Below are 21,741 nucleotides of genomic sequence, written 5' to 3'. Positions count from 1 at the left end.
GACCGATTCAGTGTGGAAAACTATATGTTGTATGTATGTATATATATATATATATATATATATATATATATATATATAGCCTTCTCGGACGGACGCAGATATTGGGCTCTCCTTATCAATAGACCCCTATTCCACCTTACCTTTAGGCCTTCTCATTGCCAATACTGCCTAAATAGTGTACAACCCTCACTGGGATCTCCTGTGGAACTCGCCTGCCTCCTGAGATGCTTAGAGCTCTGCTGCGGCCGACTGAACATCCCGCGCCTAGTGCCCTCTCGCGTGATGGGCTTGCTGCCTTTCCAGTGGCTGCCTAGCTCCTGGACCTCCCTGCCTCCTGGGGGACTCCTCCGGCCCCGTCGGCACCTGCCCGAGCTCACAGCCTCTTGGTGCGTCCACGGCTGATCTTGCGGCCTGTTTCCGGTGGAGACCCTGGGCTAAAGTTACAGCTGCCCTGCGGACCCCTTACTCCCGGTATCGCTACGGGACTTCCAGTTGGACCAGATTGGGCGGATCTGGCACCCCTGCACCTGGACTTTCACTGAAAGGTACCTCTACTTCACCCCTTTGCCACTCTGTTGGGAAAATCGGACAATACCTTCATAAGACCAGTCCCTGCGGCCATCTTCCACCCTTTCCTCCTCTCTTCTGTATTGGACACGTAGCTGTCCTCACTACTCCTGCACCCCCTGCATTACTCCAGGGTGCTTCCCCTCTGACTGGGTCTCCCTACATCAGACCGGAAGTCACAAGCGCCATTATTATCTTCTCTTCCGGTGGTCTGGATGAGGTGGTGTGTGCTGGGTAGAGTACTGGAGCGGGAGCCCAGAGTTTTAAAGCTGGCTGGATAGCCGAGGTGTCCCTGCGCCCTCTGACTGTGCCGAGGAAAAAGCAGTCATCAGAGCTGTTTGGTTAGTACCAGTTTATTTAAAAATACACGGCTGTCTTTTCCCCCATCCTAATACAGCAGCTCACTGATGGTGATTGAATTTTCATTACTGCACTTCACTGCCATCTAGTGTACATAACGATACACTGCAACTTGTACCTATTGAAGCTTCATAACCTCTCACAGAGATGATGTAGACGCAGGGCCGGATTAAGGGAATGGAGGCCCCTGGGCTAAGGGATCCCCCGTGAGGCCCCCCCTGTGAACCGCCCGCTGCCCCCCCAAATGCTTATCTCCTTCTGTCACTCTAGTCCTTCCGCGTCGCGCTGTAAACTCCTCCCACGCGCGTATCCAAGCCTTCGCCCGTGCTGCCCCCCTCCACTGGAACAAGCTCCCTCCCTCCATCAGAACTTCCCCTAATCTGTCCAGTTTCAAACGGGCTTTAAAAACCCACCTTTTTCTTAAAGCCTTCTAGTCTCCCACTTAACTTCCTACCTTTTCTTCTGCCTCTTCCTCCCCCTTATCCTCCATCTCTCCCCCGTGTCTCTGTCTGTCTACCCCACCCCTTAGATTGTACGCTCCTTTGAGCAGGGTATTCTCTCCTCCTGTCTTCACCACTGTTAACTCTGCTCTCCAGCTACTTAGCCCTCCCCCTTGAGGACCCTCTTTCCCGCGTCCCCTCTCGCTCCCTCCTCTCCCCTTGGGGGTCTCCCTGTCATCCGTGCCTTCCCTATTGGACTCCGTCGTTGGCGGACCTTCCCCTCTCCAATCCTCCACCCCTCTAGCTGTGTTTTGAGCTCACTGAGTTACTGTGATTATTGTTTACTGTACTGTGCTGTCTCACCTCGTATTGTAATTTTGTTTGTCCCTGTACGGCGCTACGGACACCTAGTGGCGCCCTATAAATAAAAAATTAATAATAATAATAAACTCCTTACTGAGGAGATCTCGTGAGAGGGATACTCATAGTCTCACTCTCACGAGATCTCCTCAGTAAGGAGATCACTGAGCGCCGGGGAAGGACTACAGTGACAGGCTCAGCAGCATTGATCTGGCCGGGGGCGCCCCGCACTAATCAATAATGCTGCTGAGCACTTTCAAGGGCCCCATGGATGTCCGAGGTTCCAGGGCTGTAGCCCAGTTAGACCTCAGGTTAATCCGCCCTGTGTAGACGACGCAGCTGAGAAGTCAAGGTGCATTTAATTCTGAGTATCTTCATATTAAGCACATTTGGGTCCCTCCACCCCAGCCCGAGTTTGCAATGTCCGCAGATCAAAGAGTCTACATACACATGAGTGGCTAAATGAGCCAGTAGCATCTAGTTCTATAACGCCTCCACCACAGCGACGGGAGAGAGAAATCTAACTATCTGTTCACTGACATTGCCTCCTTGCCTCATCATTTATTGATAAATGTACTTTACTAGGTGCTCGAGGTACCCACAGGAGACAAGTAAACTTTATTTGATTATAGAGCGCAAATTAAAGGTTATTGAATTTTAAATGTTATTGATCTTCAATTTTAAGACCTCATGTGAGTTGACCAAATGTTTGCAAAGTTCACTGTGTTTATCGATTTGATAGGAAGGAATGGCCTTGTGGTTTGGGAGACGGCTGAATGTTAGTACTTTTTCATGGTTAATGAGCTGCCTCCCAGATCATGATGCAAATAATTGCTTAGACTAGCGACAAGATAATGGGCAGACATTTGTTTACCTGAAGGCGATTGGTATGAGAATGTCGCTATGGTTAAAAATTAGTTTATTGTTTACTATGGTTATTGAACGCAGGTAATTATCTGAACTATGAGTATTGTTTCTTTAGAATACTCCAATGTTTCTTTTAAATACTTTCTCTCTCCCATTTTAATGTTATTTAAATTACAAGTACAGACACTTACTGGTTTGTAATCCTTTGGATTCCCCTCCACCAAGTGTCCCCTTTCTGCTACGCTACCACCCCCCACACTTCCCAAGTACACAGGATATACTGGTTCCATTGTTCGGAAGACATGTCTTGCCAGTCAAACTGTCTTCTCCCCTTAGACTTTCCCCCTAACTCGTTATCCCTTCTCTTTAACTTTCCCGTCTCAACCTGTTGTCTTACTTCGCCAACTATGCTACTTCAACAGACCTTGGTCGGATTATTTCTGGTATCAACCATGACTCTCTTGATTTTGACCAATAATGTTAATGGTCTTAACACTCCGCAGAAATGTACAATATTGATTCAGTACCTTAAACAGCAGTCTCCGCAAGTTGCAATGCTCCAAGAAATGCACTTTAAACACACTCACCCAAAATTGCATTGTAAACAATATCCGCAGGCATTCTATTCGACCTCCTCGCAGAAGGTCAAAGGTTTAGCTATCCTTCTTCACCACACTCTCCCGATGACAATTGAGATGATTTATGAGGATCCCCAAGGTTAATTTATTATTCTAACAGGCTTACTTTGGCACACCCCTATTACTTTAGCCACGGCATATGCACCTAATACCTCTCAAAACTTTCTTCTCTCACTTTTTTGCCAGACTCTCACAATCTAAAGTAGGAAAAATAATAATATGAGGGGATTTTAATACATTTTTAAACCTACGGTTAGATCGTTCACAAGCTATATTACGTAGCAAGAGTGCTATTCATGAAGGTTCAAACTTGTAGTCATTGCTCACACGTGCTAATCTTTATGACTCGTGGAGAGTGCTATACTCTAACGACAGAGCTTATACGTATTATTCGATGCCACATGGCACATACTCTAGACTAGATATGATCTTTGTAGATGCTTGCACGACACAGAGCCTGAAATAGGCTAACATCATCATCACACCATTTATTTATATAGCGCCACTGATTCTGCAGCGCTGTACAGAGAACTCATTCACATCAGTCCCTGCCCCATTGGAGCTTACAGTCTAAGTTCCCTAACATACACACAGATAGACAGACAGACAGAATGACGAGGGTCAATTTTTGATAGCAGCCAATTAACCTACTAGTATATTTTTGAAGTGTAGGAGGAAACCAGAGCACCCGGAGGAAACCCACGCAAACATGGGGAGAACATACAAACTCCACACAGATAAGGCCATGGTCGGGGATTGAACTCATGACCACAGCGCTGTGAGACAGAAGTGCTAACCTCTTCGCCACCGTGCTGCCCAACATCAATCAAGTTCCTTGGTCCGACCACTTAGCTATGTTTTTACGGCTTGACATCTTGCCACAATTTATGCCACGTTACCGGTGGAGATTAAATGACCATTTGTTTCTAAAGAAGGAGAATCTTAGTAAGATATGACAAGCTCTAAGCGACTTTCAAGCAGACAATAGTCCAGAAGAAACCGCTCCTACAGTTAGATGGGAAGCCCAAGGCAACTATTAGGGGCTGAATGATCAGCCTTGCCTCTCATGATGAAAAGATAAACAAGCAGATTGTAGCCAACTTAGAGTCTCAAATACAGGCTCTTACTATCCAGTATCAGAGATACCCCAAACGCGCAACCTATCTTAAACTTCTAGCCCTGAAGGGGTAGCTGGGTAAATTACTTGCTGCCAAAGCGGCTAAAATACTTCAATGGCTTCAACAACATTTTTACGAAAAAGGAGACAAGGCTGACACGCTGTTAGTGCGTAGGCTCCAGAATACGCGTTCACGCAATCGTATTGTGGTCATTAGAGATCAGGCACAGCAACTCTTATATGATCCCCAGACTATAGCAAATAGATTCTGTACTTATTACAACTCACTATATAACCTCCCCTTGCCAGCAGACTATATTATGGGTTGACATAGAGGCAAAACGCATACAGTTGCTTTTGCCTTACACCCTTTTATGGATCTTAATTAAACATCGTCCACTGCTCCTTTCGCTTCCATCTTCTATTCGTTTCTCACTCCAGATTTGGGACTATAGTACTCGCGCCTTTCATTTGTTAGCTAATCCTGAAATTATGTTTCCGTTATGGACAACCGGACCTTCCCCCCTGGACAGCAACAGTCCTTTTCTCAACATTGGTTTAATTGCGGGCTCTGGTTTATGACAAAGTGCATATGCAAATTTTTCCGCAATTTGCAGATCTGCAGCGGATACATAGCATCCCCCATAAACGCTTCTATCAATATCTTCAATTAAGGCATCTATTTCAATCTCTTTTAGCATTTAAATCCTTCTTCCAATTAACGCCTTTGGAAACTTTTTGTCAAAATAGATCTCCGCCAACCGGCTTAATTTCAACATTCTATAGTCTTCTTGTGGCATTTTGTCAGCCTATCAAGGATTGATATGAGCTAAAGTGGGAAGAAGATTTGGGAATTGCACTGGAAATTGATGATTGGGCTAAAATCAGGACCCGAATCGCTAAAAGCTCTATTTGCGTGAGGACTAAAGAGAATGCGTATTAGCTACTTTATAGGTGGTACCTGGTCCCCACTCGTCTCAAAGCTATATTCCCAGATGCTTCTAGTTCCTGTTGGAGATCCTGTGGAGAAGAAGGCTCTTTTTTACACATTTGGTGGTCTTGTCCTAAAATGGTCAGATTCTGTAATTTAATCCGTAGAGTTACGTCAATACATATTCCTCCATGTCCTTCCTATTCGCTCCTACACAGGCCAATACCTGACACTGACAAACATGAAACAGCACTAGTGAGCCATATCCTTAATGCTGCCAAGTGCTCGATAGAGGCAAGTTGGAAATACCTAGAGCCCCCTGCGATGCCTGAAATAATTAATAGAATTTGGTAGACTTATCGTTGCGAACATATTACAAGTATACTTAATGACCAACCTAACAAATTCCAGAATACCTGTCAACCTTGGCTTGCGTTTTGCGGAGTAGAGCAATCAAGCACCTCTTGAGGTAGATATTGTACCATAAACTTAATATCAAATCTCATATTAAATAGCTGATATTCATTAAGACACCGGGTTGAGTTCCTGTCTCTCTTTTTTTTTTTTTTTCTCCCTTCCCCTCCATTCCTCTTCCCTTTAGCCTCTTTCTTTGTTTTCCTCTCTCTTTCCCAATCTGTTTTTCCTCCTCCTCCATTGTCCTTTTCTTGGGCTCCTCTCCCCATCTCCATTTCTAATTTTGATGTCTTATTTCGTTATAACAAAGTTCTTAATAACTTTATATACCAATTAAGTGATCTATGTCCTAATCTATATGCTGTTAAAACTTGAAAAACCTTTCAATAAAATATATTTTAAAAAAAAACAACATTTAATAAATTTACCCATAGCACGCAAGTAACTACATGAGACTTTATTGAGAATCTTTATGTATTTGTATTTGTACATGTGTTTTAATTTCATGGTCTAAACACTTTCATACAGGAACAAACATATATAACATGAAAAAAGTTCACTTTTGATTAGCTATGAAGACAGCACTATATTTCAATGTGCTTGCTCTGTATGCCTAGACAACAGAGCATGTAGGATACAACATTATAGATTTAAATATGCACACCTACGACGACAGCCCTTTTGGAGGAGCTATCGGCAGAAGTAATGGACAGACGGTGTTAATGCGTACACATTTCCAAATATGCCTGACATTGTTGATTGTGCTTTTTAAGGAAGTTTATAAAGCCAAACCAAATAATGTGATGTGTTATATTATGATAAAACATGATCATCGGAGCGTTCACCACGCTCTTGCAATATCTGATCAAACGTTTGTGAACCATGTTATCTGCGCGATATTTGAATAGGTATGTACCCAGTTTTATTTTAGCTAGTCATCTTTTAAAATCAGGTCACAGTGTGTCTCTGTTACAATGATGTCATTGCACCCATGATGTGGTATATAAACATTACTTACAATCAGGGGCACTGCATGAAAGTGGGTGGGTACAGGGGCGAATGGAGGATTGTCGGGGGGGGGGGTTTCCCCCCCGACCCCAAAAAAAAACCACCCCCCGCGAGAGCTGCTCCGTTTCTTCAGCACTGTCCTATACAGCAGCCGCGGCGCTGTCAAAGATGCGTCCGCGGCGGTGCTGTAGTGTATACAGCACCGCCGCGGACGCTTCTTTGACAGCGCCGCGGCTGCTGTATAGGACAGTGCAGCTATAGCGGCCACTTAGTTAGCGCAGGGGGGGGGGTTTCCCCCCTGCGTGCGCCACTGGGGTTCAAGGTACACAGAAGCTGTGGGAGAATGCCCCACAGTCAGTCACGTCTGATAGGTAAGACACGTAATAAGCAGACGCACCTGGGAATCCTCCTGGTAGCCCTGCTCATAAGTGAGACCATATGGATTGGCAAATAAGGCACCTTGTCTAATGGCCTTAACTAAAAACTTTGATTTCACTTCATTTTATAGTTTGCACCTTTGTTAATACTTATTTTTCAATCCCTATTTGTACAGACAACGCACAACCTCCAGACCAAACTTTTCATAATTAAATGGTCTATCAGAAAAATATGTAAAAATGTTCGTCAACAATATTTTCACAAAGTGCAAAGAAATGAGAATACACATAAAGCTATGAATATATAGCTATGAACTAGAGACACACCAATTGAAGGGAGGTTTTCACCTGCTCAATTGTAGATGGGCAGACGGTTACAATAACACCAAGAAGTTAATGCCAGAAAGAGTCCCTTAGCAAACTCCACAATCTTACTATCTCAGAGCACCAGCTGGTAAACAGATGAGGAGAAGGCAGATTCATCTGAAACCATAGTGACAGATGGAAACCAGGGCCGTCTTTCCCATAGGGCACAATGGGCAGGTGCCCGGGGGCCCTGCAGCCCAGCGGGGCCCGTCGGAGGAAGCCAAAAAAAAAAAAACCTGGAAAAAGAAAAGAAAATACTTACCATGCTGTTAGCTGGCGATCCGGCTCCCTCCCTGGTCTCGTCCTCCATCGCGCTCGCAGTGCATGTCGGGCGTGACGTCATCACGCCCGCCCGACATCCATTGCGGAGCGCGACGGAGGAGGAGACCATGGAGGGAGCCGGATCGCCAGCTGACAGCACGGTAAGTATTTTCTTCTTTTCTTTTTCCAGGTTTTTTTTTTTTGGCTTCCTCTGACGGACCCATATATATAATCATTTTTTATTTTTTTTATATATATAGGGGCCCTGGTGCACTGCTGTGCCCAGGGGCCCAAGATGGTCTTAAGAGGGCCCTGATGGTAACACCAATTCTGCTGAAAGATATGCTACAAATGAAGGCAGACAGGAATTAGCACAAGAAAACACTCCTTACCAACCAGGATCAGGACAATGTTAAATAGGTCAAAAGTCTGCAGAGTATTCCTGTGCAGGAAGACTCCTCAAACCCAGAGAATGGGAAGAGTCTATAGACTACTACTTATCTTTCCTAAGATTCATATCTTATGCATATCTTGCCTGTAAGTGTTAGTAGAGTAAATGCTCTCAAGTGTACAACCTTCTTTAGCAATGTCATTTGGCAGCAGAAAAAGCCTAGAATTGCGCGGCATAGACTATATCTGCCAAAGCGGAAGGGAGGAGTGGGCTTCCCAGATACTGTGACCTTTAACAGAGCGGCAATGTTCAGATACATTTCGGATTAGTTACTGCTAATTACTACTAATTTCTGTGCTATTGTATAATAAGAAGGTTATTCTGAATTTGGGGATTTTGACCTTTCCCTTCCTTTGTTCTTCCCCCTTCCTCACTCACCATCCTGCCAGTTCCTTTTCCCTTCCCTCTTCTACCATAAAAATGTGAAAAATTACTTGTACTGTTCATTGTCTATTTGTATGCCACTTTACATTTATTTTTATTCTGTACAAATAAACAATCATTCAACAAAAAAATTATATATACAAAACAAAAAACATTACAAATGTATGGTATTACATAGACATACATAGTAGACGACATAGGCAATCATTTTAAAAGCTTTTAAAGCTTAAACATGCAATGCAAATGTATGCAGGTGTGTAGGAACTACCCTACATGCACATAACATTTTAAAACAGACAAGCATTGATAATGTATGACATTAGTATGTTAAAAATGTATGAAAACGATTTGAAAAGCAGAGACCATTTCAAACATTCGCACAAGTATGCAGTGCTTGTAAAATATAAAATAATGCATCTATCTCTTTGATATAAATAATATCTGTTTGATGAAATGGCACCATGGTACTGTCACTCTATGGGTCTTATATATAATGCTGTATGACGAGATGAGTGTGTGCAGGTGTGCAGTTGAATAATAATTTATCCCACTAGATGATGAGGATGTGAATGCTGCGTTTAGTCCTCACTATCATCAGTCAGTTAGACATAACCCGAGCAGGTGCAAACCTTACGTCTGGAAAACAGCCTACTACTGCACGCGCCAGCGTTTGAATAGAACGTATCTGTACATTACCTGCATGCATCTGCTCTGTCCTCACCTCGTTCCATCCCTGAAATCAGAAGCTGCTGTAAGTGTTCTTTGCACTTGAAGATGAATTGGAAGCTGCTGTGTTCTGTGGTGTATGGTCCGGTTCTCAGTATGTGCTAGAAATTGTGCGCATTATACGCAACGTATCGCCATTTATGCAGACTAATGTATCAGGCCCACAGTGTGGACGTCTTGTTACCCTTATGATTAATCCAATACATAAACGATGTTAAATAATCAATATTTTAGGACATGAAATTAAAAATGTTATTTAACCAAGAGTTGGTACTAAGGTGGAAGTATGTAAGTATGTAAGTCAATCTTTTGTACTTTCCTTGTGTACATTATCATGTGGCCCTGTAATCCCTCCCCATACTAAGGTAGCAATCTACAAATATGTTATTTGGTTGTGTCCCTATGAATGCGTGAGGTGGAGAAATAGCCAGGTTTGTGCAAAGATACTTGCAATAAGTAAATAACCCTTACTGATATTAATACATGTTGGATGTATAAACTTTGTTCCCAAGGCCCCATTTGACACATATATTTTGCTGTTCTTTTGATATATCTCTTGGAGTGTCCTTGTAAACAGCAATATATCTGGAGGACTACCTGAGCTCTAAACTTTAGATTTATGGAACATAGAGGGAATATATTGAATAAATTGAATACACAGTGTCCAAAGCACTTTCAGATGGCACATAATGGAAATCCAGAAGGCTTAAAGTTAACGGGCATAGTATCGATAAATTACACCAATCGCAGGGGGAAACAGATTTAAGAGATTTTGCAATAGAGAAGCCTTATGGATTTTTAAGATGGATACTTTATATCCAGATGCTCTCACAAAACTTTGGAGTTTGTTGAGTGTTCTACATTTTATATGACCACAACATAGATAATGTTAAGAACATATGCATAATATCTAGTACTATTATATTGCATTACATTATTATATATACTATATGCTATTAATTTTACTGTTTTTTACTATTTTATATTTTTACATAGTCATACAACTTAACATAGTTTATATATGTTATATTGTTTTACTTTGAGTATGCACATTATTATACAATTTATAGGATGATCATTACAAGAATATACACCGATCAGCCACAACATTAAAATCACTGGCAAGTAAAGTGAATAACATTGATTATGTCTTTACAATGGCACCTATCAAGGGGGGGGGGGGGTATATTAGGCAGCAAGTGAACAGTCAGTTCTTCAACTTGATGTGTTGGAAGCAGGAAAAATGGGCCAAATTGTGATGGCTAGAAGACTGTGTCAGAGCATCTCCAAAACAGCAGGTCTTGTGGGGTGTTCCCGTCATGCAGTGGTTAGCACCTACCAAAAGTGGTCCAAGGAAGGACAACCAGTGACAGGGTCCTGTGTACCCAAGGCTCATTGATGCGCAAGGGGAGTGAAGGATAGCCCTTCTGGTCAAATTCCACAGAAGAGCTACTGTAGCACAAATTGCTGGAAAAGTTATTGCTGGCTATGATATAAAAGTGTCAGAACACACAGTGCATCACAGCTTGCTGTGTATGGTGCTGCGTAGATGAAGGTCAGTCAGCCTGTCCATGCTGACCCCTGTCCACCGCCACAAAACGCCTACAAAAGGCATGTGAGCGCCAGTACTGGACAATGGAAGAAGGTGGCTTGGTCTGATGAATCACGTTGTCTTTTACATTATGTGGACGGCTGGGTGCATGTGCATCGTTTTACTGGGGAAGAGATGGCACCAGGAAGCACTATGGAAAGAAGATAAGCCGGTGGAGGCAGTGTGATCGCCTGGGCAATGTTCTGCAGGGAAACCTAGGGCCCTGGCATTCATGTGGATGTTACTTTGACATATACCACTAGCTAAATGTTGCTACAGACCAAGTACACCCCTTCATGGCAGAAGTATTCCCTGATGTCAGTGGCTTTTTTTCAGCAGAAAAATGGGCACTGCCACACTGCAAAAAATGTTCAGGAATGGTTTGAGGAACATGACAAAAAGTTCAAGGTGTTCAATTTTCCCCACATCTCAATCCGATCGATGTGCTGGAAACAGAAGTCTGAGCCATGGAGGCCCCACCTCGCAGCTTACAGAACTTAAAATATCTGCTGCTAATGTCTTAGTGCCAGATACCACAGGACAACACCAGAGGTCTTGTGGTGTCCAAGCCTCAAAGGGTTAGAGCTGTTTTGGCAGTACAAGGGGCACTTTCATAGGCAGGTGGTTTTCATTTTGTGGATGATCAGTGTATAGTATGAGTCAGTGGTCGAACTGGAAATTTAGAAGTGCTGATATGGAACTTCCATTTTGAAATGAATGGCCGGGGGCTGCCTGGGCCCCATGAAGATTTAGGGAATTTGATAGAGTGAAATTAATTTTAGATGCATTCTAACACTATATAGTATAAAAACTATATAAAACATATTAAATGATGCAAGGCTCTCCACTCTGTGTTCCTGCCTCTCCTGTGTTAAAATAACTTTCCTGTGTCCCTCCACCTCTCCCCCTTGTCTCCTTTGTGTACTTACATTTTCCCTCATATCTCCATATTATATTTATAATAAACTATCAAACTATCTTATATATTCCATGTTACCCTTTATCTTTCCCTTATCTGTTTCTTTTTCACTGTTCCTTTGTGCCCTTATCTTCATTGCAGATATCCCCCTTGCTCATGCTCTCCTGTGCCTCACATACTGCTTCTCTCTCCTCCCTTACTCCTTGATCCTCCCTATCTATCCCTGTTCCTATTATTCCCTTTCACTAGTTAATTCACACTTTTGCCCCTCCAACATCACACTGCACCCTCCTCCATCACACTTTGCGCAATCCTTCATCACACTGTGCCCCCTTCATATCACATTGTGCCCCTTCCCTATAATACAATGTACCCCTTGCCTATAACACACTCTGCCCCCTCCATGTCACACTCTGCTTCTTCCCTATGTCACACAGTGCCCCCTCCATATGTCAGACTGTGCTTATTCCATATGTCACACTGTCCCACCTCCCTGTCACACTGTGCCCCCTCCCTATGTCACACTGTGCCCCCTCCATATGTCAGACTGTGCTTATTCCATATGTCACACTGTGCCCCCTCCCTGTCACACTGTGCCCCCTCCCTATGTCACACTGTGCCCCCTCCATATGTCACACTGTGCTTATTCCATATGTCACACTGTCCCACCTCCCTGTCACACTGTGCCCCCTCCATATGTCAGACTGTGCTTATTCCATGTCACACTGTGCCCCCTCCCTATGTCACACTGTGCCCCCTCCATATGTCACTGTGCTTATTCCATATGTCACACTGTCCCACCTCCCTGTCACACTGTGCCCCCTCCATATGTCAGACTGTGCTTATTCCATATGTCACACTGACCCTCCTCCCTATGTCACACTGTGCCCCCTCCATATGTCAGACTGTGCTTATTCCATATGTCACACTGTCCCACCTCCCTGTCACACTGTGCCCCCTCCCTATGTCACACTGTACCCCCTCCATATGTCAGACTGAGCTTATTCCATATGTCACACTGACCCTCCTCCCTATGTCACACTGTGCCCCCTCCCTATGTCACACTGTGCCCCCTCCATGTCAGACTGAGCTTATTCCATATGTCACACTGTGCCACCTCCATGTCACACTGTGCCCCCTCCTTCATTACTCTGTTCCTCTCCGTTCCATACTTACCTTTCTATGACCTTCTTTCTTCTCTTCCTCTTTTTCTTTTCTTCTGTGCTCCCAGCTCCTTTATGCTCCCTGCTCCAGTCTCGCTCTCTGTTGGGTGTGACGTCATCACGTCCCGACAGTCAGTTAGAATTGAGCAGAGGTGACAGGAGATGCCAAAGGATGCAGCACGCCGAGGAAGGCAAGAGGAACGTAGCATGGCACTCTCCTACCTTTACAACCCCGCTTACCACCGGCCGTCACTGCAAAGGTGGGGCGGAGAATTGCCGGTATCTCATACTGGCACATACCGCCCCACTTCGAGCACTGGTACATTACCTGATTTTTGTATAAACAGAGTGATTTGATATTTCTTGCTTATAGTATTTATTGTTTTTAATTTATTTTAATATTTTTAAGTATAGTAAATAGTAACCCCTTTCATAGCTTCGGCATCTTAAAAAAGTCCGCCTCTCCAGGACGAAACGTGTTAGAAGTTAACTGTGGACTTTTACATTTTTTCACTGCTGCAAATAGGAATGAAATAATCTCTCCTACCTGGTGCTGCTATAAACGTTTTTGTATCTATTTTTCTATGCTATTTCACTAAGGTATTTTTAGTATATACATATATATGAAATATAAAATATTTTTATTGCGTAATAAAATAATTGATTTTACCTATACCAGTGCCATCTATTAACTGAATATATATTTTATACATTTATTTTATATATTTTTATAATACAGATTGATACATTATATCTAGTATACATCTGTGATATCTTTTCTTATTTATTTATTTTTTTATCATTTATAGCGCTATTTGCCCTAGTTTATAATATATTTTGATGCTGTTTCACAACCAAACAGCAGAAAATTTTAAAAATATTTTTTTCTGCAGTTTTGCAGCCAGCTGGACTCGACCTGAATGGAGAAATGTGAGTCAAGGCACAAGAGCACTTCAAACTTGATTACACACAGGCATCACAGACAAAAAAAAATGATTACAATAGGCACTTGTACCCTAGTATAAAGAAAAAACGTATTTTGTGCTTCCTGTGATCTATTCAGGAACATTAAAGATCAAATCAGGGCACCAATATTATTTGTCTATGCTCCCATTATAACGGGGGGTAAAATATGTGTATGAATTGCTACCATCAAACTTAAGGAACTTTTATTTAAAATAAAATAACAAGTTTAAAACAATGGATCCTATATAGCAGATCATATATAGCATATAGTCATTTGTATTGAATTTATTTTTAAAATGCTATATATCGCCCATAACCTGATACATGACTCATTAATCTTATCTTTCACTGGGCCAAGAAATCATGATTTAAATTGTATAATATATAACAGCATCATTAAAAATAACTCATCTGAATGAAACTCTTTAAAGACACTCCACCCGTCAAGATGAAACATGATTTCTATTGCACACGCCAAGCTCTGGATGAAACATCTGCCCGCAAGCAACAGACCTTTCTTACTCTGTAAGGAGAAAGCAGTTGTGATTGTAGTAACAGTGTTAATATGACCCTCTATACTCAGCATCAATTATCTAAATGGGCAGGAAAACCTCATACATTATTTTCTCACAGCCTGCACATGATTTACTTTCCCCCTTACCCACCCCTCCATTGATCCTCTTGGCGGTCATATATCTCTTGTCCTAACTGTACATTTTACCTTGTCCAGTAAGAAATGCTTTGCTATGCTCTATAAATACATGGCTGCTACGTACAGAAGGCTTCCTAACGGATAAAGCAGCATAGTTAGTGAAAGGTGCACAAGGGCATCTACTTTACATTTAATGTGAATGGGCAGCACGGTTGGCTAAGTGGTTAGCACTTCTGCCTCACAGCACTGGGGTCATGAGTTCAATTCCCAACCATGGCCTTATCTGTGTGGAGTTTGTATGTTCTCCCCGTGTTTGCGTGGGTTTCCTCCGGGTGCTCTGGTTTCTTCACATACTCCGAAAACATCCTAGTAGGTTAATTGACTGCTATCAAAATTGACCCTAGTCTATCTCTCTTTCTGTCTGTGTGTATGTTAAGGAATTTAGGCTGTAAGCTCCAATGGGGCAGGGACTGATGTGAATGAGTTCTCTCTACAGTGCTGCAGAATCAGTGGCGCTATATAAATAAATGGTGATGATGATGATGAATGTGGCTGTAAACCCTTCTTAACCCATACAATTGTATCTTAGCTGGCTAATAAAGTGGGTTAATCACTGGCGTTACAAACAACTCGGTAACACTACACGCCAACTGCGATGGCCTTTGACATTTGTTGTTTAACCAGCACATGAACCTGCGTTTGGTTAGACAGGTCAATGGAGGTCATTCAGTACAGTGATAAGAGCAGGCATCTTCCAAAAGATCCTGCTGCCACCACTTCGGACCTCTGGTACAATCTCCAAAAGGTTCCATCACCATTTACATGATTGTACTAGGTAACTGTCTTTAGCATACGGTTGCATTTATTCTTTCCTATATTTTATTATTACAATTTTGTCAGCGTTAATATTTGCGCCAGTAACTATAAAATTGATATAGATGTTAAAGCAGAACTTTCATCCAGAATTTTGTAGATGTTGTGAAAAATAAAATATAACTGTGTTGCATTTTCATTAGAAAAAATACAGTTGTTTTTATTAAATTTGTTGTTTTATTATAATAGTTTCACCTATAGTATCATAGTAAGGAGAGGGAGCAGAATGATTTTCAGGGTATCATACAGGTTTGGCAACCAGACTAGTTTACAAGTTCAAAAGGTCATTGAAAGTCAAGCTCACTTACCTGTAGTGTAGCTTGTTTACTCCCTATTGGGTAATGTATCCCTTTTTTTGGGAATTTTCCTTCAGCTCTTAAATCAGAGCTTGCAAAATTAGTCATACAGTTTTATTATGTTTGCAAAAGAAAATATTTTATAGATTTTCTAACATCAGGCACTTAATTCAATATAAATGAATGCTGCAAATAACTTAATAGAATGGCTTTGATTATATTTATTGCTTTGATATGTGGCTAATTTCTGGTTGGTTCCTATGGTTTATTGCACATTTGTACTTTATTGGCAAACAACCATTTAAAAAGATTGTTTAATTTCCTGTTACCGTAATAAATACTAAGATGTAGTTATATTTATTTTTACACATAAGGAGCTGATTTTAATATTGTTGTCATCTATAAATAATAAACTGCATCAACGAACATAAGAAATTCAAGGTTGGACACTGACAGCTGCTGCGTCCCAAGAAAGTAGAAATTTAACCCAAACACCAATGTACAACCTACATTGACAAAAATAAAAAGTGACATTAATTTACAGACAGAAATTGTACAAAAATATATGTCATGTACCACATAATCCCAGCCACTATTGATAGCACTAGCACTAGGTACCTTATTTAAAACATTTAAAAATCATATGCATGTGTGCTGCCCTGTAACATGTATGTGGTAATAACAGGTGCTCACATCCCTATTACACCATATAAATTGAATATGTGAGTCCCACAAATCTAGTTGCCAATAAATGATAGAAATAAATCCACTTGTGTTGCTCCTGATAACACTAAATATTCAATACAGCTCACTAGTGTAAATTAATTGTGCATCGTGTTCCATAAGTTATTACATACTTGCCTACTTTTGCAGGCAGCTTTCCGGGAGGGGGTCCGTAGAGGGGGGCGTGACCAATCACAATTTTAGCCAATCGCAGTAGGGGGCGGGGCCACAATGACCCGTTTAGCCCCACCCCGCCATCTTCAACAACGCTGAAATCTGGATCCGGGATTTTTGCCTGATCTCTCGGGAGTCCGGGAGAACTCCTAAAAATTCGGGAGTCTTCCCGACATTGCGGGAGAGTGTGCAGCTATGAGTTATTATTACATCTGCATAATTATACAGCTGTCTCATTATATGTACATAAGACTGCATTGTTGCAATACCAAACATTTCTGTTCGCAGCTGCACTGTAATCCTAATGTAAATGTATATATTACATTGTGTTCTTGCCATCTTAATCTTTCAATGGCAGTGTCAGAAATGGCACTGTGTATTGTACTTACTGATCACCTTCATAAGGCCACATCAAAATAGCAGTATACACAGGGAAGATGCTATGCACTGCGCAGATCACCCACTTATTTTACACAACTGCTGCAACTCCATCAAATGCAATGGTGCAGTAGGTATACACTTGTCCAAAACAGGGATGGAGAACCAACATAGAGTTAGCAAGACTTAACACGCCAAACATAATTTCACAGGAACAATAATATCAATATTAATAATGATGTCCACACAATACATCACAATCCAGTGTGCATCAAAATAACAATACTGGTATTTCATCAGACACCCAAAAGCATATATTATATTCTAATAATATACTATATATATTATACTGTGTGTGAGCATGTGTGTGTGTGTGTGTGTGTATATATAAAATGTATATGTGTGTAAGAAGACATAAAGCATTTAGTTGTACTTACTGTTACTCAAGAAACTCAACTCAAAGGTGTTCTTCATCCAGACTAGAGTCTACAATGTAATTCCTTTCCCCCAACTGGGATGTCCAGTTACACTGCCCGGTATGGTAGGTTCCTTATGGAACTGGAGTCTGAGGGCCTGAGTCATTAACGAGAGCAAAGCAAAACAAAAAGGAACAAGTTTGCTCCTGGACAAACCATGTTACAATGCAAGGGGTGCAAATTAGTGTATTATTTTGCACATAAGGAAAATACCGGCTACTTTTTCATCACACACATACTTGATTGCTTTATTTTTACAATGAAATTTAAAGTTGATCTAGGACATGCCCTACCCCAACTATAAATCTGTCCCCGCATTTTAAATTTACCTCCCCCTCCAATGCAACATGGTTTTGCCAAGGTGCAAATTTACTCTTTTTTTATGCTTTTCTCTCCTTAATGACTCTGGCCCTGAGTATTCAATCCACAGCAGTGAAATATTATTGTCAGTGAAACTTGGTTGTTGCATTAGGACATGTATCTTTAGAGTGATATTCCAAATTCATCCAATAAAATCCACAGGCATATTACAAGGCGTTTGTGTACTGACCAAAGACAAATAATATCCAACTCTTATTTCCGGTGGTATCCATGTAGAGTGTGTTTTTGATCAGCACTCTAAAGCACAAGAGTAATGGAGCAGAACTGACCAGGTATTGAGAAATATACCTAACACACAAGAAGAGATATAGTGTAGTTGCTCCATCTTATCAATCCATCGTTTCTGGAAATGAGGGTTACCTGGCAACTCTGAGATTATTATGTTCAATATTAGTACAGCATTTCAGCACTAATGCTGCTCACCACAAGATGGCAGTATTACCTTTTCAGTGTAAGTTTAATTTCAATTCATGTATTTACCAGGGAAAAGGACAGGACAAAACACTTTCATTTTTTTTTCACCTTTCTCAAACAGTGGAAAATGTTATTCATATAAATTATATGTTTCCCTGAATCTTATCACAATTTCGGAGAGTAAGGAAAAAGATAGAAGGACAATCTGTATGAATTGTCATCATTCTCCTTTCATAACTATCTTCCTTGTTACTTAGCTTTCATGGCAAATGTATTTTGAGAAACAGCAGCCCCTGTAGAGAAAGGTTAATAGGAGTTGGAGGCTGTGATTACCAATTAGGACCCAACAAGCGTAGAGACTGTGTAGCACAGGCTAGAAAAACAAATTATATAATGAGAGATGCAAGCAATTACTGAATATTATTTATAGACAAACTGATAATTATTTGTTTGTATTATTATACATTAATCACCTATTAGTCTGAGCCATATAAATTAGTAAGGGAAAGAAAATAGTTACTGTACTCCAATGAGAACAGACAGCATTTTCTTAGAAAGGTTATACCCAAAGATCACGTTAATGCATATACACACGTGCCCTTTACACCTTGCACAACCATGGCACTCCTCCAGATCAGTAAAACATATGAGACAATCATCTGGAAAATTTACACCATGCTCAATAGCGCATTGCTAAATAAGCCAGAGGCACATCTGATGCTGGGGGCAGAAGCCTCTTCGTTGATAAGGATGCAAGCAGTAAGAGACTGAGAGTAGCAGAAGCATCTCCAGGGTTTGGTGATTCAGAGGCAGCATCCCTGGAGGGCGTGAACGGAACATACATAGAGAAGAGGCAGCGGCAGCTTTGAATGCAACTGGGGCATCTGGCAGTGCAGGTGAGAGGCTGCAGCTCACATTAGGAAGCAACACAGACACACTGATGAATGCTTTATTTATATTAAATAAGAATTATGGCGTAGTGATTGACCGCAACTCAAACACAAGTATAAGTGGGGTGGCAAACACATGTTAGGCCTGTAAACAGCAGAACAGCTCAAGGGGATACATGGGAGGCAGCGTTCACAGAACAGGTCGATTTAGCCACAGTGTCTTTCTAGGTCCCCCTGACTGCAGAGCATAGCATGGTACTAAAAGCCTAGCTGGGCAGAGTGGCAGCGTAGATTTGGTATTACAGGAGAGTAGTGTTAGCACTTGTGTGAATAGAGTATTAGTGGGGGGAATGGACCTGTCTACAGCAAACTTAGGTGCACAGTTTATGGGTGATTCAGTGTATGTGGGCAGTGATGTCAGGCTGGTGGGGGTAAACCCAATGGAAGTGGGTAGGCAATATGTACAGGGTGCAGAATGGTGCATCTGATGTAAGCCCGACCTCTATGTGTTTATAGAGTCCAACTACAGCAGCATGGTCAGGGCTGAGCTTAGTGGCTTGTAATAGGATGACTGAAGGATAAAAGGGGGCAGAGTTAAAGGGCTTGTCCTTGGAGAGCGTTACCCCATCGGTTAAAAAGGCCACGCTTATACAAATACGAAAGTATTAAATACACAGGCCTCTAGACTGGGTTAGGGCCATCCTGATGCGCAATGTGGCACTATTAGAACTATTTTCAGGCAAAATAGCAGTGTAATTGTGGGGTGCAGAATTTCAGAATAAACAGTGCTATTCAGTTTAAGCAACCGGGCGGTGGTGAATGAGTTGAACACTCATTCACCTAAACCACCTCCTGTAGTAGTTTTGTTGCAGAACATTTAGGTGAGGGCTAGGCACATCCCAGGGGGTGTTATGAAATGAAGATACATTGTGTAGTTTCATAATTATATATTTTTTTATCTTAGATCTGCAGGCAGAGGTAACGCCTTGAAGACGCCACACCGACCGTTAGGATTAGTGACCACAGGAGTGCTGAGCTGAGCCAGTCCTCTATGGCAAGGAGTAGCTGGACTGCCAACTGCAAGCACCGAACGCCTGGGCGGCAAAAAGTTTTGGTCCCCAGAGAACCTCAAGTTAAGGCTATGGAGGAGTTCTTGTTGGAGATGAATGAAAGTAGGTATGTGGCCAGCTCTGCAGAGAGAGTGATGGCAGGTATCTAATTGTCTAAGGATATAGCTGGTGGAATGGAAAAAGACTCATCTTGGTCTAAAAGGAAACTGAGAAGAGGGCTGGACCATGCAATGTTAGTGTGGTTACTCCTGTATGTGAAATAACATGGCTGTGTTTTATAGGTGCACATCCTATAGAGGTATTGCTTTGCAGGGACTCCTACATCCATCGGGCTGTCTAGACTAAAAGCTGTGGAGAGTCCATTTGGGCAGAACCTGGGACTTTACTGTCATCAAGCGGAGTTGATGTGGTTTGGGAGAAAAGCTACACGGTGGGCCCAAGTGATCCCCACATTGGCAGAAATCCGCAAAGGAGAGTCAAGATTCAGATGTGATTATTGTGTTTGCAGGCGCCAATGTGTAATAAAAAGTATTTTCAGTTTGAAAATGACATATGCTGTGATCAAGTCTAGATTATGGAGATGTTTGGTGGCTGTATGGTGGTGCGGTCTGAGATGGTGCAATGCTTAAAAAGGCAAATAACAAAGTGTCCATTTTTTCTGGGATGATGGGACCTTTTACTATCAGTCCTTGGGAGCTGGAGGACAGAACACCTGAGTTGTACATGCTGGATGAAATGCATTTGTCAGATGTCGTTTTAGTTATTTAATTTAATGTACCCATACACAAAGCAGTGGAGGGGGCCATCAAGTAGCCTAGGAGCATTGGCCAATTTTTGGTTAAAATGACCCTCTTGTGGCGGGTAAGAGGAGGGGGCTTATGCGGCTACCCGCAGGTGAGATGGAGATGGGTGGTGATATATATGGTTATTACACTCCCTTTGGTTTGTCACCAGAATAGGATGCATCAGGTGGCCACTTTAAATAAAAGGCTGTGGCCATTTTCTCTCCCCTGCTTGGTATTGTGTCTATTATTGTATGAGTGATAGATGGGACGTTTTTTGGGACAAACAGGCAGTATACCTAACAAATAAGAGAAGAGTGCTGAGCACATAACATAAAGGCTAATGAATGCCCAACTCAACGTATCATTAAAATTGATACATTGAGTTGGGAATTCATTAGCCAATAACTTGTGTGCTCAGCATTCTCTTCTCTTTGTTATGTGTACAATTTGGGAATCACAGATTCTCTTTACAGAGCAGCATTTACATGATATATTGGTGGAGAACATCTAGCTAGTAGATTAAAGTCAACTTATTGCCGGAATACTTTCCTTTTTCTTTAGATAATAGGCCCGGTCATGCATGTGCAAATCTGGCTGTGAGATGTCTTCCTGAAAGCACTCTCCTAGTAACCTTTGTGTGAAACACTCTTTATTGAGTGCATTGTTTAATTAAGCTGTAGCCCTTAATTGCCTCTGTAAAATAAAATATTCCTTTGCTGTAAA

General features: G+C 41.8%; 2 long non-coding RNA genes across 2 annotated transcripts in view; one reads left to right on the top strand and one right to left on the bottom strand.

Moving 5' to 3' along the window:
• The window catches only part of LOC142161144 (uncharacterized), a 13,973-nt gene extending 12,996 nt beyond the window's left edge, over nucleotides 1-977 (bottom strand). The window contains exon 1 of the long non-coding RNA XR_012693354.1: nucleotides 141-977. This is a non-coding gene — a long non-coding RNA (uncharacterized LOC142161144). The remainder of the gene's footprint in view (nucleotides 1-140) is intronic.
• On the top strand, nucleotides 218-21,741 carry LOC142161145 (uncharacterized). The gene is made up of 3 exons (XR_012693355.1): nucleotides 218-908; nucleotides 20,128-20,339; nucleotides 20,515-21,741. It is a non-coding gene; the product is annotated as an uncharacterized LOC142161145 (long non-coding RNA).

This window comes from Mixophyes fleayi, chromosome 6 (genome assembly GCF_038048845.1).
Source record: "Mixophyes fleayi isolate aMixFle1 chromosome 6, aMixFle1.hap1, whole genome shotgun sequence".
NCBI classification, from domain to species: domain Eukaryota; kingdom Metazoa; phylum Chordata; class Amphibia; order Anura; family Limnodynastidae; genus Mixophyes; species Mixophyes fleayi.
The sequence above is the reverse complement of the archived record's forward strand: the minus strand, read 5'-3'. Positions and strand labels throughout refer to the sequence as shown.